The sequence below is a fragment of the Callorhinus ursinus genome, unplaced genomic scaffold, assembly GCF_003265705.2.
Source record: "Callorhinus ursinus isolate GAN/ISIS: 27379988/994484 unplaced genomic scaffold, GSC_fseal_2.0 scaffold16, whole genome shotgun sequence".
NCBI lineage: Eukaryota > Metazoa > Chordata > Mammalia > Carnivora > Otariidae > Callorhinus > Callorhinus ursinus.
In genome coordinates, this window is record NW_027397078.1 from 25,767,113 (window position 1) to 25,792,741 (window position 25,629).

Genomic DNA, 25,629 nt, shown 5'->3' on the forward strand with positions numbered 1-25,629 from the left:
TGTTTCTTACATTCATGTGTGTGTGTGTGTGTGTGTGTGTTTGGGGGAGGGGGTATATATAGTACTTATTTTATATGTACTTATTTTGTATTTTATATATATCTATTATACATACATATAATCCTATAATTTATATATATATATATATATATATATATGAAAAGGGGACATTATTGAAGGCAAGATGTGTACACATGGCTTACAGCATATTCAGGGGCAAGTAATTTAATAGTGGAGGTAAGGAATGCTTGCATTTATTTGTAGGCCTTGTCCAATTTCTTCGTAGAAGTTGGGACTTTTATGGGGAAGACTGAGAGGCTGAAACAGAGAGCTTCGGCTTGTACGTACTTGATACAAAGGTTTCTACCAGTGAAAGTGTACGAATTGGTATCACTGTTGCTATGTGTTTCAAGCCTTTCCCGTGGTTTCTTTTTTTTAAAGATTTTATTTATTTATTTGACAGAGACATAGAGAGAGCACAAGTAGACAGAGTGGCAGGCAGAGGGAGAGGGAGAAGCAGGCTTCCCGTGGAGCAGGGAGCCGGACGCAGGGCTCGATCCCAGGACCCTGGGATCATGACCAGAGCCGAAGGCAGCCACTTAACTAACTGAGCCACCCAGGCGCCCCTTTCCTGTGGTTTCTGGGAACAGTTGCTAGTGAAGAGAAACCATCCCTGAGGCCCATCTTTTTTCAGACTCCTATAGCTCACGACTTCCCTCCCTACATGCATGCTCATTCCGGGGAAATTTTGCATAAAAAGGAGCTAGTAACTGGGGCCTTGTTGCTCCATCCAACCCTCCACTTATTCGCTCCCTCATCCAGTATTGCTTGAGGGTCTGCCGGGCCAGCCAGGCACTGTGGTAAGTGCCGAGGCTGCAGCAGTGAAGGGACAGCCAAGACCCCACTCTCAGGGGTGATGCACACACAAAAACCAAACAGCTACGCTGCAGAGAACACGTCAGGTGGGGATAAAAGTGCTGTGGGGAGAGCTGAAGCAGGGAAAACAGACAAGGGAGCATCACAGGTAGAAATTTTAGAGTGGATGGTCAATGAAGGCCTCCGTGAAGAGGAGATGTTTGGGCAGAGAGTGGAAGGAAGCCAGAGAACAGGGCTAGCCAAGTGGTTACCTGGAGGGAGAGCTTACGAGGCCCGGCAACAGCAAGTGCAAAGGCCTGGGGTAAAGATGCATATGAAACTCAGAGTATAAGTGCCTATCTAGTGGATCCGATTGGCTCGCAACTTTGACATTTGTTTTTTGAGCTTCTGAGGAGTCTGTAAAGCAAACCTTGGGTGCTGAGACTCGATTCGATCCTTTTCTTCCCACCTGAAGATAAAAAATTACAATCAACTAACGTCAGATGATTAGGCAGTTTATTTGCACAAAACAGAGGAATTTGTGCTCTGCATCTATTTCCAAAAGGAAAGCAGAATATGGTCCACAACTAGGGAAACACTGTGCTTCTTGGAGAGTGGAGTAGCAAGGCAACAGAGCAGTTTCCACTTTGCAAATGACTAAGGGTTTTGGAAAGAGGAAAAGGAGAGCTGAGTCCGAAGCTTGGTCCAAAAAAAAACACAAGTGGATAAACAGAGACACTAACCCAGGACATGTGGCTAGTTCCACAGATGGAATGTCACCATCCCTGGGAAATTATTCATGCTTGGGTGAGCATCAAAACCCAGTGAGAGATGCTATTAAAATAAGGAAGGTGCTCAAGGCCTGTGAACCCTCTTCATTAAAACATATGGACACTCGGGGCGCCTGGGTGGCTCAGTTAAGCGTCCGCCTTCGGCTCAGGTCAGGATCCCGGGGTCCTGGGATCGAGCCCTGCATCAAGCTCTGCTCAATGGGGAGCCTGCTTCTCCCTCTCCCTCTGCCTGCCGCTCCCCCTGCTTGTACTTCTCTCTCTGTGTGTCAAATAAATAAAAATCTTTAAAAAAAAAAAAAAACCAACCATACGGACACTCATTCAAGGTGGATCAATGAGCAGGCAACTTGGAGAGCTAGGTAAAAAGCAGCCCTCAAGGAAAGGGCTCTCGTTAAGAGGTCCCCTAAGAGGGGATGCCAAAAGATGTGAGAAGAGCTGAAGAAGGCTACTTCCAGCCCTTTCAAAACTCAAAACAGGAGCAAAACCTGATCTCTCCCTGGTAAGTTATACGCGTTTCCAGATGTGACCTTTGCATCTTCAAAGTCCCAAGCAAACTCTGTCACCTTACAGCCAGAAGATGTCACCAAAAAGAGCCATGGTTTTTGTTTGTTTGTTTTCTTTTTTTAGTAGCAGATTCTCTCTGAGATTCACACATTGTCTAAAGGCTTCTGACTTTCTAGGACTATTTGAGCAAAAAAAAGGGGGGGGGCCTAACTATTTAAATGTCTGACTCAGTGGTTCTTAAGCTTGAGTCTGCAGAAGGATGCCCTGGGAGCTTGATAAAATGTCTGTGTCCCCCCCCCCCCCGCCCCGCCAGAGATGGTAAACATAGGTCTAGGATGGGCCCTGGAATATGCATGTTTACACACATCCAATGCCATCCCGAGGCTCGTAGATCAAAGGACCTTGCTTGGAAAACCAGTCACCTATCCCCTTTTTCTTCCACCAAAATATCCTTTTCCTCACTGATAAAATGTGGTTGTTTGGGGAGAGGTGGGGAAGGGAAATAAGACATAGAAATTGCCCAAAGTGTCCTGAAATTTTCTCAAATTTTGACTCCAACTGCAGAAAGTTTGCCTTTATGCTGTTCTCCATCCCCCAGACTGAGGCACTCCTTGACCCAGTAGGTAGCTATCTATGTGGCATTAAGATGAAGAGAAGTGACAGGTCAGCCGACCCAAAGCTGTTATTCCCAACGGCCTGCCTAGAGCTGGATTTCACCTCCTCCAGTCATGGCAATCCCCCGAAGAGGACAGGAAGGTGCATCAGCCATAAGCTGTAAGCTGGCAGAGACTCTGAAGAGAGCAATCGGTGATGTGATCCAGAAAAACCAAACTGGGAAAGCGCATTACTGTGTCCCTACTTTAATGAGACCAATCAGTCTGGTCCCGGCCCTTGCCTAGGCCGTTAGCTTGTATTTCTTTTATTTGATCAAAAGCAGTAAGCGAACAGAAAGAGAAGAAAGCTGAGCATAGGAACCCCTGCCACAGCCTCCCGAGTGGCTGTGAGACCTGGACGAGGTCACCAGTATTCTTGTCCTCTTAAGAATCAAACGGTGGATTTAAAAAACTTCTGAAGGCCCTTCCTGCTTCCGGTAGCCATGACTCCATGACCCGGAGAGTGGTCACGGTTAGCTTTCACCGTGGAGCTTAAAAGCAAGCATGCCATGCTCTCCAGGCAGTGGGGAAACACAGCAATTGGGGTCATGGGACACAAGTGACAAGATTAGGTTATGAGGACCCAGGACACCAGGAGACAGGGCAGGGGGAGGAGGCTGGGGAAGAAGGGAGGAGAATGTGCAAACCAAAGTTTCTCAACCTCAGCACTATGGACATTCTGGCCCCAATAGTTCTTTGTTGGGGGGCTGTCCTGTGCACTGTAGGATATTTGGCAGCATGCTTGGCCTCCACCCACGAGATGCCAGTGGTATCCCTCCTCCCCAGCCCACGCGTCGTGACAACTAAAACTGTCTCCAGACATTGCCAAATGTCCCCTTGGCAGCAAAATTGCCCCTGGTTGACAACCGCTAGTTTAAATGAAACCGAACACTATGGCTTGCTCCAGCTTTATCCTTTTAATCATTATTCCACACACTCCAAAGGTATATATGTAATTTTCACCATTGTACCCTAAAACTACCATTGCGTGGGTATTTCACTTGTTAACAATGTAAATCTGAAAGGTAAAGACCACCCCTTCCCAATTCCAACCTCTAGCAAATTAAGATATATATAAAGGGAAGTGCCGGGGGTGCTGGGGTGAAGGGAATAGAAAAGGAGAAGAAAAGGCAGAAGACAGGGCAGACCTGGGATTACTGAGGGTCAGTCTGGATTGAAAGAATGATGAGACCCCTTGAGGGTGAAGGGAGAGCCTGAGGGTGAGAGAGTAGGAAATTGGAACCTACAGAAGAAGGAGGAATCTTGCAGAGCTGGAGACTGGCCATAAGGGTGTGTGTGTGTGTGTGTGTGTGTGTACACGCGTGTGTTTTAAGCAAGCTTCTCAGGGTGGAGGCAGAGAAGTCTATAGGATGCACTCACCGTATTCTGGGGGAAAGAGACTAGATGGAAAGAAGGAGACCTAACACCTAGACACAGGCGCACAGAGAACCAGAGGCTGGAAGCAGGAGAAAGGAAAGCATGGGCAGGGGGACGGAGCAGGGGGCTGACACGGGAGCACAGAACCACAGTGAGCAAGACCGAAGCAGTGCTGGCGAGGGAAAGAGAGTCAGCACAGCCCCTCAGCCACTGGCAGCCCCATTCAGCACGCAGGCAACGTCCACTGACTACACCAAGAGTCGACTAAGAGCCAGGCACTGTGTCAGCTACAGGGGGTATAAAGAGAAAATTCCCTGGCCCTGCCCTTGAGAAGGTTAAGTCTATCCGGTCAAGCTTATGAAGAGGAAAACAGTCCGTGATTGCCTCTCTGGGAGGAACTGCTCTGAGACACTCAGTTCGCGTTGCTTAGAGGATGAAACAGCATAATCAGGAGAGAAAAGCAGCTCCCAGCACGCTCCCTACCATCTTCTGTTGGCTTGAAAACAGCGATAGGGATAAAAGTCTCATATAAGGTTCCAGAAAACCTCTAGCCACCCCTCCCCTTGAAGAATGAAGCTCTGATTTACAACACTGATTTTCAGGGAGACCCTCTTACTGTCAAGTCAGCTGAATTCCTGTGAATTTTAGATGCCCAAGGGTTGGGTTGCTGTTTTGAATTAGTTCCTCTTGCCAAGGGATATAAGAAAGGGCTCCCAAAGGAAGCCTGCAAAACCAGCTCATTACTGTGCAATCCATTCCCCCCGCTACCTCGCCGAAGATTCAGGCGGAAAAGCTTTGTTGCCACCGTCTGATAACAGAGGTGGTGGCCTGAATACTAACCAGAAAGCTGCAGAGGAGGAAATGTTTTTCGAGAAAATGTGTCTCCTCTGCAGGTAGGAAAACAACAAGACAAAAAAAAAAAAAAAAAAAGACCCACAGGTCTCCGTTCATAAATCTCAAGCGGACAAAACCGCCAGCATCTGGGGAAGGACTGGGAAGGTTAGACCTGAGGGTCTGGTTTTTGTGCGCTCACATACCGGGCACTCGGTTTGCCCAAATGAGCGCAAACAAAGGAATAAATTTGTTTGAAAGGGCAGGCTTCATTATACTCTAATTAATGTAAATCTCACCCACAGAGAGGAACCAAAATAAATAGCTCTAGTAATTAAAGTTTAGGGGTTTTGTTTTGTTTGGGGGAGGGGCGGGCGGGTATTTCAGGAGTGTCTCAAAAGGATTCCGATTTGCTGGAGTTTCAGGAATGGGTTTTTAAATGATAATTTTTCCGAAGACCGAACTACCCAAGACAGTCGGTGGTTGTCCCGAATCCAGGTGGACAGAATCCTTAATGTCCCAGAAAGGAACACACCATGTTCCCACAAAGAGGTATTAGAAAGCAAGGAGACCAATACTAAGTACCAGACATCTTAAAAATGTTATAGAAAAAGGCCTAAAACAGTGAGGGGGAAGAAAATGAAGTCATTACGGCACTGTCATATTTTGAAATAACCAGACCAGCAGAGCTAAAAGATCAAAGCTGAATTTAGAGCTCACCAGGCAAGGGGAAACCGTATCAGGCCAAAGTGAGTTCAATGAGTCTCCCCCAAGTCTCCCCAAGCACGAAGGCTGGATAGGGTCCAAAAGAGGAATTTTTGCCATATAAGGCATTATCTGATTGGTTACAGAGGTGATTATAAACTCCCTCAGGGGACTGACCATTGCCTGATTTACGTCACAAGAGCAGGCAGCCTTCCCAACGTGGTGCAAGGTGTGTCTAATTCAAGGTCACGTAGCGGCCACACATTTTTTGGACCGGCACAGCAGTTAATGCCATGCTTGCTTCCATCGGGGACACATCCACGCCGCCTGGGCAGGGGAGCCAAACGCGCACAGATCTCAGACAGGAGGCCTCCGCAGGCAAAGAAGCCCGAGAACTGAAATGAGTCTAGAGTGTTTGTCAAAGAGCAAGGAGGCCAGTGTGGCTTAAACGGAAGTGAGGGAGGAGGAGAGGGTCTGCCTCTGCCCGGGACGAGGCTGGACAGGACAGAGACTTGTACAGCAAATTTGATGGAATCCATTGAAGAACTTGGAGCAGGAAAGTGACATAATCTGAGGCACTTTTTTTTTTTTTAAGGTTTACAATTTTTCAAAGGTTACCCTGTCTGATGTGTGAAGAAGATTCTCTCAGCAGGTGAAAGTAGAAGCAGCAAGCCCAGTTTGGAGGCTTATTATGACAGTCCAAGAGATGATGGTGGCTTCGAAGCGGGGTGGGGAGTGGGGGGCGGAGAATAAGGCACAGCAGTCAGATCTGTGGTGTGTTTGTAAGGTGCAGCTGACGGGATTTGATGAGGCACACGAGGCAGAAAGAAAGAAGGAAATTATCATGATTTCTGGGTTTTCAGCCAGAGCACCTTCTTACGTTTATAGGAAAAGTGAACACCGGAAAAGTAAAGGATTTAGGGGATGAATGGAAGTTCAAATTTGGACATAAGTGGGAGTGGCTGATGAGACATACGTGTGTGTGTGTGTGTGTGTGTGTGTGTGGAGAGAGACAGACAGACAGACAGAGCGACAGCTGCAGACATGAATTTGGAGCTCCAATGAAAGGTAGAGGCATAACTTCAGCTCATTAGCATATGGATGTCACGGGACCTGCGGAAGCCACTTTGAGGGTTAACAGAGGGAGGGCAGAGGAGGGCAGAGGAGGGCACAGGAGGGGAGAGGAGGGGAGAGGAGGGCAGAGGAGGGCAGAGGAGGGGACAGAGGAGGGGAGAGGAGTAAAATGGGCAGAGATCCGAGTTTAACCCGGGTGAGGAGGATCAGGTAGCTGAGAGGCCAGAGGCCTGAGTAGATCTTGGATGCCCAAGCTGCGGGAGAGTTAGCACCAGAGCAGCTGTGGAGAGGCAGGCAGGCAGGGAGGGTGGGAGAGAGGGCGGAAGGCTAAACTCTTCATCCTGGGAGGGAAGGCGACAGGGAGGTCAGTAGATGCAACAAACGGTCAGCAGTGGGATGAAAGGCCTGTACTCCAAAACTCCAAAACTCTTTTCTGAGGTGGGGGGAGGAGCAATAAAGACACAGTCCCAGCCAACCCAGAAATCAGAGGGGTGAGCAAGGGGAGCTGCAGGCAAAGCAGCTAGATCCGTGGTTCTCACCCTCCCCGGGGACATGCAGTGGTGTCTGCACACATGCTTGGTTGTCACAACCAGGGGCAGGGGGAGTGCTAATGGCTCCCGGTGCGGAGAGGCCAGAGATGCTCCTAAACCTCCCACGGTGCACAAGACAGCCCCTTGACGAAGAATGTTCCAGCCCAAAGTGTCAATAGCATGGAGGCTGAGAAATCCTGAGTTAGATCACGAAGGTAAAGGGGAAAAGGGAATCTTCCTAGTAGGGCCTTCTCCAGCAGGCAGAGTGGAAAGGCTCGAGGAGTGAAGTTGGCCTTGGGAAGTCAGGTGGAAGTAGGAGACAGACAGACACATAGTGGGGGAAGCGCTGGGCAGTCAGAGGGACCTGGGGAGACTGGCTACTTGGTGCCGACTGGGGGGTGTAAGGTATCACGGGTCTAGTCCTGAGGAGGAGAAGGCAAAGCAGTTCGAGTTACATCTCTCCTTGGAAAGCTATGCACGGGGGTGAGAAGGGCAGGATGGAAGGTGGAGGAGGCAACTCCAGGTATGGGGTAGTATTCAGTGTGCTCCCCAAGCACAGAATCCCAAATGCTGCTGTCGGGTCCATGGCAGCCAGGGGACAGGCGGGCTTAACAGGAGCTTAACCTAAATTTCAAATCTAATCCCTGAAAGGAAGACAGAGATTTATTGTACAGTATCAAGATAGATGTCTATAAATGGGCAAAAACTCAAAGTCATAAAATCCTATATTAAAATGTCACATTTTGAAAATGATGGAAACCGAATATGTGCGGTGTGATAAAAAAAAAAATTGGTAAAGTGTTACTGTGCCAGATGAATGTAGCTTAAATGTGTCATTTACATTTTGACAGTTTCAAATGCTCCCTTTTTATTCCCTCCTTTGTGCTAGAACACTGCAAATTCAGGGGAATTTGGGACTCTTGGTGTTCAAAGACGTTCCCTTCTATTTTCATAGAGTCATCAAGTTGAAGAACAAGCTACACATTTCTTAGAAATGTTTTTTTCCCAAAACAGATGAATGATTTCACTGAGATTTTTTTTAAATAAAAATAATGTTAACAAATACCCACCCTGTGCCAAGAATTGTGACCCAGAGGAATATAGCTCTTTAATTACAGCATTTCCAGCTATTTCATTTAAAATACATGTTTAATTCTCTCGGGACAAATCAGAAGGCGCAAAAGTTTAAGATGATTATTCAAATTCAATTATGATGTTTTAAAGTTCACAAGGATTTTATAATTTGCCCATGAAGGAAATTTTCCCTTTTAAGTGCCTCTTCAAATTAACAATCTATCTGTAAGTCACACCTTTGAAAAGGATTTCACAATCAGGTAGTCAATAGTCAAGACACTGTTTACAGCCCTGGATTATTTTATTTCAAGTACCAACTTATTAAATCATGTGTTCTAAATCCAGATCGCTCAGAGATATTTTCATGATGAGCAAATGACCAAAGGTTATTAATGTAGCCGTTTGACTAGAACTCCACACTGGTGGTTTTTAAGCAGTCCTTCTAGCTTCCTCGTCTACCGCCTTGTCAGGACCCATCCTTGGTCTCAACGGGAGCTGAGTTGTACCATGTGAATAGATCCACACAAATTCGGCAATACGCCTGGGAAAACATCTGAACATTGATAATGACTGGAAGGGAAACAGTTGAAATCTCACTTTAAAATGTCGTCGAAATGTCAGTAAGGTGTTTGGCTCTGTGTGAATGACAGTGGGTCTGTAAAAAACTGTTTCTGAATAACTATTCTGGAGGTTGTACGGAAAGTCTGGCATAGGTCACCTCTCGGTAGGACCACGAGAAAAAGTAGTGGCTGTAAGGGAAGTGGGATCTGGCTCCACGGCTTCCACCCAACTCCTAAATCAAGATGGAAAGGGATGGAGGTAGGCGAGTTAAAAGGAATAAAGTCACTTATTCCTTTAGAGAGGGGAAAAGGAAAGGGTGTGGGAGGGAATGAGAACACCGTCTCTCCATCGCACACACCTCACGTAAGATTTGTTTCTTCTTCTTTTTATTTTTCTTGCCTGCTGGAAACGTAAACAGGAAGGACCGGAGAGAGGGGGCCAGAGGGAGGAGGAAAGGAGGGGGCAGCCCAGCGGGGGGGGGGGGGGGGGCGGGAGCCGGGCCCGCCAGCAGGGGGGCTGGAGAGGAGATGCTGTGTCATTCTCTCCCCTCCCGCCCCCACAGGGCTCCTTCCCCGGCAGCCGCTGGAGACTGAGGCTGAGCGAGAAGCCGCAGTCCTGTTGTGAATGAAGAAGCTAAGAGGACTTTAAATCAAAGCCAAGTCACCGAGCAGTGCAGGCAGGAGGAGCTCGGTGAGTTCAGCACCACGGCAAGCAGATGAGAAAAAGGAGCCAAAGGTTCCCTTTCTAAAGATGTTGAAGTTAAGAGAGGGAAAGAGCGGGCATTACCCCAGTTAGCACATGTGAACAAAGGAAGCGCTTTCGCTCAGGCTGGCTAACTTCACAGGCTGCAATTAAAGAGCCTTTTTAAATGTTGTGTCTTTTATAACACGAGTTTAATAAAGAGGTGCGCGTTTGATAATTACAGTGTAGAAAAATGCAGTTATGCATTCTGGGGAGGGAATTTAGGCATAAATGACTCTCCAAGCTTCAGGAAAACCATCATCCCCACCACACTGAAACATGAAGAAGGCATTGGCACTCACTTGGCATTCAAATATAAATATTCGTTGAAAGGATCAATAAATGAACTGTGCGAAGGTAAATGGAGGCGTATTAAAAACTCGAAGAGTTTGAGCAAAAATCGGTTCAAATAAGGCAACAGCCAGCCTAGCAGAGAGAAAAGGAGCTTGGAGAAGTGGAATAAAAGAAAAGACTTTTACAGGCAGAAGGGAGCCAGAACAAGGAAATTCTACTAGGTGAAAAAGCAGGCTGATTACCGCAAGGTCACTTTCCTTGTGTGTGTGTGTGGGGGGGGGTGTTGGGCAGGGGTCTATCAGGCAGATGACCTAACTAGTGCTGACCAGGCGACTCCTGATTGACCGGTTTCACATTCCATTTCTGGGACGACTGAAATCATAATTACGTTCAATCTCAGTTTGGTGAGGTAGGGCTTGGCATGTACGACTCCATTTTGGGCCTGCTGTCCTATTTTTAACTAAATGAATGGATGCATGCATAAATGAATGAACGAATGCAAGCAAGCTAGTCACAGGATCCCTACATTTTCAGGAAAAGTGTGTTACGAATGAAAAAGCAAACTCTGGAGAAGAGAAAACTGAGGTTATAGACTAACAGAAAATGCCTCCTCTGGGGGTCGAGGGCATCACTCAGCTTTTAATGACAGAGTATGTGCATATTTATGTTGAACTAAATACACGGATTTGACAGCTGAATTCACGTGTCTTCTCCTCACCGCTTCGTTTCTTCAGAAATCTGCTAAGCAAGAATTAAATGCCCAAATGTTTGCAATGTGGCATTTCTGATGTTCAATGACAATGAACAACCTCTGTGGCAGAGTACGATAGGCATTTCCTCCCAGGAAAGCTTTCCAAGATGTAAAACTTGCATCCCATTTGTGGTCCTTGAGACTGAGTGATTTGCCCTCCATTAAACACGCTTTGCAGTTAATCCTCTCAAAAGTGTGTTTATAAGCCAGCCGAAGAGCTCTGTGCATTAAGAGATTTGGTCAATGACCATGTTTTAATGACCATCAGATCTCCAGGCAGTGGAGTTCTCTTACCTGCAATTTTCCCCTGATAGGCCCCACTTTAAATATGCAGGCACCGGAAGATGGGCTGGGGAGCCAAGCCAAGAGGAGAGTGTGAATTATAAGCACATCAGAGTCTTAAAAATTGGCAAGCCCGCTTCCTAAGTAAGAATGTCCCTTAGCAGAGGCCATCTGGCTCATATTCTATGCTGACTATTTTACCTGTTCTTTTAGGTGACAAAATACGGCACAGCAGGAACTCACCACCCAACGGACATGTCTTCAAGAATAAATGAATGGCTCTATCTAGAAGACACTGGAAGCCTTGGATATGACCCTGGGGAACAAGCGGGGCTGGCCTTACCAAACCCTTCCAACCTGACTTAGCACTTCCCTCACTGCGTGGGCCGCCTGCACTATAAAGCACCAGGCTCGTCTTGGTCTCCTCTGATACCATTTTGGAATTGTTATTGCATCTTGGTCAAATGGTCAAAGATCTTGAGTCACGTGGCTTCTGGATTTGAACCCAACACCTTCACTTTCTGGCAATGTAACCTTGGAAGGAATAGCTTGAACCTCTCTACAACTCAGTTTCTTCATCTGCCAAATGGGATGAGACTCGTACCCCTCTCATGAGATTGCTGTGAGACACGGATAATGCATGTAAAATGTTTAGCAGAGTAGCGTATAACACACTCACTGGATGTTCATCAATACTAACAGCGGCTATCTAGTATTATAATTAGAGCTATCCTATGGAATTTTCAAACCTTAGAGGTAGTGGAGGTTTTTGGAGCATTAAAAATAATGACTCCCATTAAAATCCACTGTTATCATGGTTTGGTTTGATTTTTAGCACTCATCTCTCAGGTCCCACACCTAAAGATTATGACTGGAGTGATCTGGTGGGGCCAGGGCATTAGGGTACTTTTTAAGCTCTCCCAGCGATCCCAATGCACAGCGAGAGTTTAAAACGGCTGACATACCACAACCCCCTCCCCCCATTTTACAGATAATGAGACCGAGGTTCGAAAAACTCAAATGACCTCCTCTAGGTCGCATGGCTATTTGGTATTGTCCAAGAGAAAACAGAGCCAGACAGTAATTAAAGGGGTAAAACCAGATTTTATTCAGGACTATTGCTCTAGAGGATGGACCCCAGTATAGATCCAGGCTCAGCTCTGAATACAGCATGAACCGGTGGGAATTTATACCCAAGGAGCAGGGTGGGAGTTAGTGGATAGACAATTACTAAGAGGAAACATCGGAGGTAAGGAGGATTTGGGCTCAACCCAGCTACTGGGATTCCTTGCTGAAGACAGGCCAGGGTGATCGGGCATTGCCTGGGGGAGGGGGGCGGCTGAGAAACCTGATTAGATATCAAGGGGGATCAGATATGGAAGATGGGGGACTCTTGCTAAACTGACGTAGCAGGGTTTTTGCTAAAAACAGATTTTAAAAGGAAGTGCCCAGATGGGCCTAGGAGAAGATTCAGGAACCTGACTAAAGTTCCGTCAAGCAAAGATTGTCAGTATGTCTAAGCCTCAACCCCAATATTGGTATTCCTGCCCGTTATTTATAACCCTGAAGTGTTTCCTCAGTAAAGTTCTGCCTGACAAGACACTACTTATCTAAAGTATGTATTTTTGACATGCAAGGAGGCTTTAGAAAAGAACATGGCCAGTCCTTTGTTGGTAGGTCACCCTCAAGGAGCAGCACAGTCCTTAGTATAGGGAACCTAAGAGTTCAGGGATCTAGGACCCAAAGAGAATTTTGGGGTCCTGGCCGGTGATGCACAAGTGCTTTGGATGTTGCTACCAAAGGTGTATGTGACCCGGCACAATCCTGCTGCGGGCTTCCCTACCTGGTGGTCAACAGGTGGAGGTAGGGGATGGTCACAAAACAGAGCCTGTTCAATATCTAGGCCATGGCTTTGCCTACTTCTATTTCTCTTCATTCTGGATTATGGATGTCTAAGTATGAAATCTAAACCTTTCAACCCCACAAATTCAGTTAGATAGTAGCCTTCCTCCAGCGCAGGCGCAGGCCCAGTCCTACCTCCAGGCCTTGATTCTGCTGCTCTACCCTCCGGCAGCACATTCTCTTCTCCGCCTTCCTCTCTCTGCAAACGTCTACCCATTTACTGAGCTCCACCTTTGTCTGAACTAGCTCCATCTTGAAAAATTTCTCTTCACACAGAGTCAATATCACACAGTCAATATTTAATCTGATTTAGAAACTCAATTATGAGCTCCTAAAGGCAAGGAATTGCAGGAACTTTGTTCTGTATCTAATATAATAATACTAGAATATAGCTGAGCACATACCAGATTCTTGATTAACAACTCTGGTATGCTTTAATTTGGGCCTATTACTTCTTAAGGCTGTGGTCATGGGTGGGATAGGGAAGGAAAAAATATTATGGATAAGCTAGAGATTAAAAAAAACTTAGTAAATAGAAAAACATAAGAATAGACTTGAGGAGAAACTAATATAACAAGGAAGAAACAAGCACGTAAAGAATCAAAACCTTGACTCCAAAGAGTGCAAGTGGGCCTCCTGGAGATAAACATGGAATGTGAGATGACTCCTTAAAATCCCCATTCCTGATTCCATGGAAAATTCACAAGGAGACTAGAGGAAAGGTTTTCTTTCCTTTGAAATCCAGAGGGAAAGTCAGTGTACCCTCTATAATAGTTTGGATTATTGTTCAACAAATATTCCTTCTCCTCCCCGACCCACTGTGATGCAAGCAAGGCCTTAAATGTGCCTGCGTAATTGGGCTTGGCTCTTTCGTCCCAAAATTCATTCGAGAGACGATCACAATAGCCGGCATTCCTTCAGCCTGGGCTCCATAAAATGATACACTGGGCACACCTGAGTCCAGCCTAAAACTTGGAGCCAACTCCAGCCAACCTGCAGCTTGAAGAACAGCCACCCAGCTGGAACCAGTCCAAACACAATCCACTTATCACAGGAGAATAGATGCTTGCTATAAGCCACTGAGTTTGGGGGCTGTTTGTTAGGCAGCATTCCTCTGGCAGCAGCTGGTTAATACACCTTACACAGTCTGAAGGGAAACAGTAGGTTGAATGTGTTGAAAGGTAATAACCCAGATAAGTTCATTATCTGAGTCTCACTCACCTGGTTTTACAGCTGACATGACTCATGGCCCTCTACGCTGGAGCCAGCTACAAACAAAAGGACCATGAGGGAGAACATATCCCCGTGCCCACACAAGCACTTCTCTAACAGTAGCTCCAGAACTTCATGTAAAACGAGTTTTGAGGAGCTAATAAGCTGGAGGGGGTGGAGGCAGATACAGAAAGCTGAAAGCTCTCTTTGCATAATGCTTAACTGAGACATGTCAACTCTCCTCCATGTCAAAGATGGGGGCTGGCCAACGACAATCAGGAGGGAGATGTGAGAAAGCTCTTATGCTATCCTTCCGTGTCATGTGTTTGCCCTCCAGATGACCCCCTAGAGGGAGGGAAGGTAAGCATTTACAGGTTTGAATAAGACTCATCTGATACTAGAACAAGGTACTAAACAAACAATAGTCTATTTTGGGGTTTGAAAAAAACTAAAATTCATAGGGACAACAACAGAGAACGAAAAAGAGAAGGTAAAGATAAAAAGTTAAAGGATTCAGGACTTTAATATCTCTACTTGGTAATATACAATATTATACACACACACACATACTATACACACACACACATATACATATATATTTACATTTTCCAAAAGATAATACATTCATGTGATCGAACGTTTATATATGTATATATATTTATGTATTATTATATATATATATGTAAAGTGAAAACTCTCCTTCTCACATTATTCTACTTCCCTACCACCCTCTAACCCCTAAGTAGTTACTTTTGTTAATTTCTCAAATATATTTCTGGAATTTCTTTAGGCAATAGAAGTATAGCATTGTAATTTTCTCATTTTTAAAACAAAGGGAAGCATACTGTACCCACTGCTTTATACTTTTTTTTTTTTAACTTCATAATATATCCTGGAGATTTTTCCATTTCGGGACACAGAGACTTTCATCGTTCTTTTTTTTTATAGCCACATAATATTCCATTCCTTGATTGTTATTGTTATAACTTCTAATAAGACTGTGCTATTGCTTGAACGATTTCAAATTTTACATTTCTCACAGATAAATGGTTTATCACTACATTTATTATAAATGGGATAATAATTATTCAAACTGAAAATGTGGTAATTACAGGATGAGGTTTGCGGTGTCTGAAAACAATCTCGGAGATGTTGAGAAACTTAATAAAAAAAATTTTGAGGAATCCTCAAGACTTCTCAGCAGAAAATAGGAATTTAGGAGTAAGAAACTCCTCCATCATTACAGAACAGAAGAGGAGTGGACCCATGTTAATAAAATGCCGACCAGATGTGAGCTAAGAGATCTTGTCCTTAGGTATTCATGCTTTAAATCTTCACCAGGGAGCAAACTAAATAGGGCAAAACAAAGACCTGCTTTTTGTTTTCTATTAGAATTCTGGGAATTTGACTACTGTTTCCACATGTCTTTGGGTGCCATGCTTTCTCTTGTTTCTATTCTCTCCCAGGGCCCGGTCTGGGTTTGGATTTAATGTCTGTTCAAAGTCTCACTTTTGTAAAATCAAATTCTTCGCTTTTCAGATACCTGGAGTTTTAAAAATCTCATAAAGGTCTTCCTCCTTTTGCTGATTAAATCCTAAGCTTAATTTGGGTCTTAAATAAATTATAGCCATCATGATAGGTGTTTTATTTTTTCAAAGATTTCTTTATTTTTAGAAAGAGGGGGAGGGGGAACACAAGGGGAAGGGGCAGAAGGAGAAAGGAGAGAGAATATCAAGCAGATTCCATGTTTAGCACAGAGCCCGGCATGGGGCTCGGACCCTGAGATCATGACCTGGGCTGAAACCAAGAGCTGGACACTTAACCGACTGCATCACCCAGGTGCCCCCACGATAGGTGTCTTAGTTATTAACTGCTGCATAACAAACTTCCCCCAAATGGAGGGGCTTGATACAAAACTTTCATTTTCCTCAGGACTTTTTAGGAATTCAGGAAAGGCTTTGGGAGGGCAGTTCAACTCCGATCCACATGGTATCTACAAGGGAGGAGGGCTGCAGGTTCCCCTTCCAAGACTTCTTTGGTCACATGTCTGGAGCTTCATGGTATCTGTCTGTCTCTCTCTCTCTTTTCACATATATTCCTCCAAGCCTTCCCACGTGGCCTGTGCTTCTCACAGCATGGTCGTCTAAGGGTTGACCAGGCTTCTTATTTGGCAGCTCAACACTCTAAGGGTATTCCAAGGGACAGGCTGTGGAACTTGCCAGTCTCATCTGGCCTAAGCCCAGAAACTACCATAGGGTCATTCCCATGATACTCTTTTAGTCAAATCAGTCACAGAGTATGTCTATATTCAAGGAGAGGGAACAAAGAGCTCACCTCTCGATAGAAAAAATATCAAATAATTTGTAACCATATTTAACCTGTCACAGTTGGGATATAATCCATTCCATTTCCTAAAAATTTGCCACCTTTTAAAGTTTCACTCAGAAATTAAAAGTCTTCCAAATACTGTATGATCTCATTTACCTATGGAATCTAAAAATGTCTAAGTCACAGAAGCAGAGAGTGGAATGGTGGTTGCCAGGGGCTCAGGGTGGGGGAAATGGGGAGATGTTGCTCAAAGGGTACATACACACTTCTAGTTATAAGATGAATAAGGTCTGGAGATCTAACATATAGCATGGTGACTATAATTAATAATACTGTATTGGGTACTTGAAATTTGCTAAGAGAGTAGATCTTAAGTGCTCTCACCACACACACACACACACACACACACACACACACACAAACTAACCACATTAGCTTGATTGTGGTGATCATTTCACAATGTACAGGTATATCAACTTATCACATGTACACCTTAAATATATACAATTTTTGTCACCTATAAAAAAGAAATAAAATGCATCATAAATTTTTTTTAATTTTTTAAAAGAAATTAAGTCTTCATCATATTCATTTGAATTGGGAGATGGTTTTGTTAATGTGTATCTGTATATACTACAAAAAGGCACAAACCAGCGCTGTCTTATGGAAGACGAAGCAGATATGCCCCTGTCACATAGCAATGTCCTCCCCTCGGGTGTCTCAGAATAAAATCCTCACATATCGCTCCAACATCTCAGCCAGGGGAAGAAGTATAACTGGTTGGAATACGAAACAGTATGATATGTGAATTCACCTTATGAAGTTATGAAACATAAGTGGAGGTTGAAGAGTTGAACTTCTCCTGAGATAGCATGACAGTGTGCTTAGAAACACAGGTTCTGGAGACACATCAGCTGAGTCTGAATCCAAGTGCTGCCATTTTCTTACTGTGTGGCTTAGGAAACCTACAAAGCCTCTCCATGCCTAGTGTCCTAGCTATAAATGTGTGTGTATATACACATATACGAAATAGGGATGTGATGAGAATTTAAACAAACAGTGTACGTAAAAAACTTAGTGTGTGGCATATTTTAAGAGCTTCATCTAGTTGAAGCCAGGGTCAGGAAAAAGGGAAGCTACAAGCCTCCACCCTCCCATTATCCCACAGAAAGACATGCTAAGACTTGGATGATCAGCTGGTCGTTTGTGACCCCTGAAGCAATGGTTCTCTGATGAGGACAGATTGCCCCTTGGGGTCATTTAGTAGTGTCTGGAGACAATTTTGATTGTTTCAACGATGGGGGTACTGTTAGCATCCAGTGGATAGATACCAGAGATGCTGCCAAACATCCCACAATGAACAGGTCAGCCCCCCACAAGAAAAAAAAGCATCGGGTCCATAATGTCAATAGTGCTGAGGTTAAGAAACCCTATGCTAGAGGGACTTTGCCAATAGGGTGATCTCTCTCCAAGTAGATTCCGAATGTCAAAAGATCTGCTCTGCTACCCTTGCACTCTACACTAGGACAAGCTCTGCTTTTTGGGATAAGTAAAATCAGAAGGTGGCAAAATGCCCAAGATAAGGCTCTCGTGGTATGGCTTGCATATGGGTAGCTCATTTTGGAATGTGACCCCTAAGGAACAGAAATGGGAGTACAGGGATGGGTGAAACAGGGATGGAAAGCCAATCTAAAGGCATTTTATGAAGCTATCACCACTGTGAGCAGTCGGATCTCAATGTTTCTGGAGATCCCCTGGGGAGCCATGTAGAAGCACCTCGGAATTGTCTGCCCCGAGGACTAATATTTATCCGCTGACTGCCATTCCTCAGTGGTCAAGGATTTTTCCATGGGGGTTAACTGCCTTCAGGTTTGTACGTCCCCTCAGAACACAGAGGCTGCCGGGAAGTGCTGGGTCAGCTCATTAGCACAGTTAAGGTAAGGTGTTGTCAGGGGCCATCTGCATACAGCTGGTTGCCCCCGCAGGAATACATACCGGCCAAGAGGATATATGAGGCTGGGCACAAGATATGTCCAATACACTCAGTTTAGTGATTTATTTTGCAGTAGGGGGGCCCTGTGTTAAACCCTCCCTACTGCCCACCCTTCAGCTTTACAGATAGAAACAAGCAACCAAGCTTCTGGCGATTTTGCCAACCGAGAGCGAGGCACTAGCCTCGAGGGAGCCTGATTTTCTTTCCTGGTAATGTTCCATTGCTATCTGTACTGAATTTTTCCCAGACAGCCCGTAGGTGGTATGCTTAGGATGACCCAGCTGCTCAGATAGCATCTTGGGGTAAGGCCTTTTTCTCCATCCTCTGTCCTGAGGGCTAAGGGCTTTCAGACACTTGAGGAAAGAGGGTGAACTGCTTCGGCCATCTGATGTCACCCTTCACCGCCCAGGATTCTGCTCTCACCGCGAGTCTAGCACTCGAGGATTTCCAAATGACCAGCTGCTCCTGGTCCTAGAGATCTTCAGATTGACGATAAAGGCACCGGACCACTGGCCCTTACTGGGCTGCATGGCCAGGCCTCCCTTCTCAGGGGCCATGGTGACCCAGGATCACCATGGTCATCCCGCAGCCTTCCCTCATCCCAGATGACTCCGCCCACCAGCCTCACAGATACCTCGTCTGTACCCCCGGCAGGGACATCTTCTACTGCCAGGGTGGCCCACTGGATCCCTTCCTGCTGGACAACAGAAATTCTCTTCACCCAAAGTGCCAGGTGGGTCTACTTGTGGTTATCACCTCTTGCGTCAAAAGACTCAGAACAAATTCCACAATGTCACACATTACAGAGAAAATGGAAACTTACCAGGCTAGGGTCCTAAGAGAAGAGAGGACATGAATGTTCCTTCCTCCCATGAGCTACCTGGAGAGACACCCCAGAGCCAGGGCATGGGTTTGCTTTCCAGGACAAATGCTCCGGCCCTTTTACCTTCAATCTTAGTGTGAATAAGAGGGAAAGGAGCCTTGTCAGAGAGGCCACGGACACACTCCTGGGCACCAAGCCGCCTAGATGTGGATTCCAGCTGTTGGCAAGAGTTGCCTGGGACCACCAACTAGCAGGAATCTGGGGCCTCTGGGTGCCCACAGGAAGCTACATCCACTTTTGTCCACATATGGGAGCTACCGGTTCCATGGGCCACTGAGTTTGTGAGCAGCCACTTGCTCTGGAAGAAATGATGCCAACTAGGTTGAATCAGGAATTATACTGAACAATGTCACACTCTGTCAGAAATCTCTCTCCCCATTTCTGAAAAATGTAATGACTCATTTCATATAATATACAGCCTGTTTAATAACGCAACATATTTTAAGAAAAAAGGAAAAGAAGAAGATAACAGGAGAGGAAGAAAAGGGGAGTATGTCAGAGGGGGAGACGAACCATGAGAGATGATGGACTCTGAAAAACTGAGGGTTCTAGAGGGGAGGAGGTGGGGGGATGGGTTAGCCTGGTGATGGGTATTGAGGAGGGCACGTTCTGCATGGAGCACTGGGTGTTATGAACAAACAATGAATCATGGAACACTGCATCAAAAACTAATGATGTAATATATGGTGATTAACATAACAATAAAAAAATTAAAAAAATATACAGCCTGTTTCCATCTTTACATAAATCATATAATTAAGGAACAGATAAGTTGTTTTTTATTTGGTTGCCACTTAGTTATCTTTATTATTTTTTTAAATAGGCTCCACACTGGGCATGGCTTTAAGTAGGCTCCAACACGGGGCTTGAACTCACGACCCTGAGATGAAGACCTGAGCTGAGATCAAGAGTTGGACACTTAACCGAGTGAGCCACCCAGGCGTCCCTATCTTCATTATTTAGGGACTGTTATAGCCCATTTGCTTATTAATAAATGAGATGACATGACCAGATCTATCTTTCAGAAACCAATTTTATGAGCAAGGGCAGAGAAAGGATTAGCAAGTAAATATTAGGGACCCAGACGCTCCCACTGGGAGAAAGAGGCGCCCCATTCCAGCCAGGTCATTGACCATGCCACCCAGAGTGAGCCACCTGGTCACTGCGGTACGATCTAGCTCCTTGCATCCCAGGACCCCTGCAAAATATGAACATCTTAACAATGTCCCTGTGAACAATTCCAGCTAGCAGCTCTAATGTCGTTGCCAGCAATGCCCTCGTATGCATGTGCACCATTCATTTCTCCTCCTTACAACATTTTCCTTGCTCCACACATATACGCCAGCTAGAAATGTCAGCTACGCTGATTACAGAAAGGAACGTCACTCTAAATAGACAGATTTCCCAAGCAACTGGCCATATGACCACCCAATCCCTTCAAAAATAACAAAAAAATCAAAATAAATAAATAAGAGAGATTCACTTTTTGTTCGCATTCCAAAGTAGTAGCCGTGCGGGATTGCTAAAACACGACCTGGAAGAGTCAGAGGGGCTCATGCTGACTTTTAATATCAGGCTGTGAAACAATGCAGTTCAAGTGACAAGCAAAACATTGCTTCTGTCCAGATTCTCTCTCTAGCTGCTACTGCAGCCATTAATTTTCTGCCCCGATGACAGCGTGCCCCCTAACGTTTGCCTTGCCACTTTTATTGTTCCCAATCAGCTGCAGCAAAATCCCCTCCCAACAGAAAGTAAAAACAAGTGCCTTGTAATGAAAAACACAGAGCTTCACTGGGCTAGACAGACAGACGTGTGCCATCAGGAGCTCTGACAGCAGCCTTAGAAAAGGAGCAGCCCAAACGCTTTCCTTCAGTTCTTTAAAGAGAGAGAGAGAGAGAAAGGAAAGATAAAAATCATAACGCATACTGGGGAGATTTCCTCAAATAGAGGAGGAAGTAAAAAATATGGCCACCGTGTTTGAACACAGTTGATTTCCAGGGTGTTTACAACACAGACGAAATAAACAGGAGGAACTGCAAGTAAACAGCCCCGCAGATGTCATTTGGTCCTGAGGGGTGCAGCACCCGAGCAGTCACCACGCTTTCCTCAGCCCGCGGTTCACAAGTCAGACAGCAGCACGGAGCTCCCTAGGTAGAACCGCGCTCTACAAATAGCCGCCTCGCCTCCTTCTGTAACCCGGAGGCAATCTCATTCCGTTTCTAAATTTAGAGCCCTCAGCAAAGGCCAGTCTGGTGGGAAGGTGGTTGGTGGTGCCAGTTAGCAGAATGACTCATAGAGCTCCGCTAATAAAAATTAAATTCGCCTCTCTCTGGAATAATTTAGGAAGGGATACAGGTATGGGAAGCATTTTTAAGAGCCCCAAATAAGATCACATAAGCTCTGTCGTGGCAATCAGGGAGAGGATGACTCAAATTACCTTGTGATAGAAACAAAAACCGTATCATGGTTACCTGGTGATCTGAGGACGAGGATTTCTGGAAACAGCAACTTGAAGCCGCTGCTCACAGACTGTTTATACGCGGGCGTCAGCAACCGGGTGTGTGGCGGCAAGTTCTCGAGCAAAAACAAGATTTATTGACTTTGAAGTTTTCCATTAAATAGACACATGCTTTCCTTCTCCGACCTTCTTCACTGTTCATCTCCTTTATCAGTTCTAACGGCAAGTTTACAAACAGAACTACACACGCACACTCACACGTATTACAAAAGCATTTCTCCCTCATAATCTACTAGGATGGTTAAGCAGTAAAATCAGTCTTCTCTGGTAAAGCTTCCATTTATCCAGCATGCGCACCACCAGAAAATTCTAATGGCCAGAACTATTTTGCAGTGTTGTTCAACAACAACAAATGCTCCCAATGGGGGCTGAAGTGTTACAGCATTCTGAAGTATCTTTGGAATTATGAAAGAAAGAGTTTTCTGGTTTGAAGGAAATATATTAAGATTCTCTGAGAAGTGTTTATCTGTAGATGGATGACAGGAATTTTCCACGGGCTTCGGGGACTCACAACCTGGGTTTGAGTCCAGACCCGGTGGCAGTTCACTTCGGGAGAATTCATTTAAACTTTTCCAAGCCTCAAAGATCCTCACCTGTAAAATGGGGCTAATGACAATATCTTAGTCAAGTGCTATAAGCATCCAATGTTCTCTATAAAATTGTTCAGGTTTGTTTTTTATGCTCTAAGGCTAGGTAGACTATGAAATTTATCAGCATAACCCTTTCAATAACTGTCCTAGAGAAATACAAATTTATTGTACTTAATTTATGCATTTGTACACTAACAAAATTGCAAATATATCTACAGTGGAAAAAACATTTATCAAATTCATAACTTGCGCTTTTATTTACACATCCATTCCCAAGGCTAATTAATTATTCAAATATGAGCATCTTCCTTAAGTAGAGCCTGTAGGGAAATGAGATGCTGGAAAAGAAGGAAACATGATAGTAACAGCTAACACTTAGATTGCCCTTACGTTACACCAAGCGCCTGTTCTGCACCCTTCTAAGTACTTTAAAAATATCCATTTTAATCCTCCTAACAGCTCTCTGAGTGGGCACTATTATTGTCTCCACTTACGGGGGTGGGGGGCAGGGACCTGAGCCACTGAGAGGTTAAAAAGCACTTTCTCGAGGTCTGTCAGACTCTGAGCAGCAGCTGAGAGACTCCAGCCAACTCACCGGGCCCCAGCCTCCAGCGTGGGTGTTTAACCACGACACCACACCACTCTGGATAATTGTAATAGACTTTGTGGTTGGGCCGTAGAGGCCCGTTCGCTTCTAGGGCCCCAGCATCTGGGAGTGTCTTGCCCAAGAGAAACCCCCAGGAAGGCTTAGACCCTGAAGATGAATAGAGCCCTCAAACCTAAGCAGAAAGTCCATGACAACCATTGCCAACTTTCAGGTGGGTCTGGCCATTCAACAGAAAACGTCAGCAAAGTGTTAGCCTGCCCCAGCATGCCATCCTCTGTCAGTGACCCCGTCTGCAATTCCAGTCTGAACCACGGGAGCCGCCCATTGAGTGAGCTGGACATGGAGGGTTTGGTCCCTAAAGTCAGAGGAAGTCATTTCTGAGGGAAGGACAAACACACACGCGCACACAAAGAATAATGGCCACAGTTCTGTTGTCTGTAATCACCTGCCTAGCTAATTTGACTACACAGAAAATAGGAAATTGCCGGGAGAAAACACCCTGGGGCAACAGAAATAGATGATGGAAAGTTCATGTGCAAAGCTCATCGACTTTCCTCCTAGAACAGAGCCTCCGCTCCTCACTCAGAATCTATGCGTGCTAACTTCATATGCTGCTCCAACAAACTTAGTTATTTGATTGCCATATTGGAAAAAAAGAAGAGGAATTGCTATAAGTCTGAAGAGGAGATGAGTAAAAACAAACACACTGACTGGGGTAATAGACGGGGAGAGTAAAGACATGGACAACTTAAAAAGGGAAACCCAAGTAGTATTCAGTAATGGCAGCCCATTTAAAGTAATCAAAACCTCTTGATTACGCCAGTAGGGCCTGAAGACCCAGCACAACTGTTGCTCTTCCCGATGATCCTGAATCATCTGAAAAATTTAGACCATGTTCAGAATATTCAAGTGCAGGAATCAGAGAAGATAGAAATACACTACAAATTTGTATCAAACAATTAAAATAAACGGTGACATTACAATTATCCTCTAACTGGAAAATTTCTTTAACTGGACCATATTATTTCCTCATCATGTCAGTGTATTTAGCAGTGATTATCTTGCAAAATCTTTGCAAGAGGCCACACTAAGAACTTGAAGCAATGGGGCATGCATGTGAAGATGGTAGGAGAAAATGCAGAAACAGCGTTTAGGATTTGCTCCCCAGGCAAGGTTAATGGAAAGGCTGAACAGGATGCGGAAGGTCACAAATGATGAGGCAGGCGAGAGAAGAGCATGTACAACTGGAAAGACATTATCTTGTCTGATATAAAAACCCTGAAGTAGTGAGAACATGATCCGAGCCCCCCAAATCCTAATCAAAATCTTTATCGTATGCGAAGAGATGCTATCTCTGAAACTTAAATCCCTGGTCCTGTTTGCTTACCATTTCTTGAGATTGCAGCACCAACACCTAGGTTTTTAAGGGATGCTTAAAAGTCTCTGGAAGACAGCAGTCTCCCAGTTCCATGCTGTATCGGTGCAGGGAAGCAAATCCCACGTGGGGTGCTTGCTGCTGCCCTGGCACCTTTAAAGGTAGGCGAGCACATGACGCAGCCGGGAGAGTTTTGGGGTGTAGCACATGGCCAAATGAACCCTCTTTACTTCATACTTCAAGTTGGATGTGAAGCACTAAGCAATATGGTGCTTGTCTTGTGCCACCAGGGCCAGGAAGCTCAACAAATCCTAATATATATACACATGGAGCTGAGTCCACAGTATAAACGCTCTTTATTTCCTCCTAGAGGCACAGAATATTGATTTGACTGCTATCCCTCCCTGGGCAGAGAGACAGAATTAAGATTTCATCTATTTGCCTTTGTACAGAAATCCTTTCTATCCAATGGGGCATGGAGGAATGACCTACACAAACAGGGACTGGTATGTTTACTTTTCTTTCTCACATATTTGTGTTTTCCCTATATATGTGTGTGTGTGTGTGGACACCACAGCTGCCCCCAGGACTACACTGAACTGAAAGAAGTTGGAATAAGGTGATGGAAAATCCCCTTACAGAAATCCCTACTGTCAAACAGCGTCTCTTACTGACTCATTTACTCCTCTAACTGCCTAGAAAATGGCCTCTTCCAGGGAACTAAATGGCATCTCAAGTTGCTTGAGAAATCTAATGCACCTCCTTCTACCAGGCAATCTGTTCTCTTTTCATATGTAACATTAGGCCTATTATCCTTAATTCCCCCGCCCACGCAGGCTGTTACCTAGGCAACAACATCCTCAGATCACAGATTGGTCAAGCCAAAATTTCCATCCATCTTTGTGAATCAAATGGGTGGCTAATACGATCAAATACACCAAAATTAACTTTCAAGCAGTTATAAAAGGAAATTTGTAAAAATAACTAGGATCTCAGTGGTCAAAAGGAAGGTTGATGTGTACAGGGCGGTGTTGAGGCTGTCATCAAGGCATAAGGAGGTTTCTACAGAATGGCTTCATCTCCCCCAATTGGAGTAACAGCTGAGAAGATGCTGGTGGTTTGGGGGATTTTTTTTTTTTTTCTGTTCCTTAGAGGAAAACGTGTGCTATTGCATCAGTTTGGGATCTCCCAGAAGCAG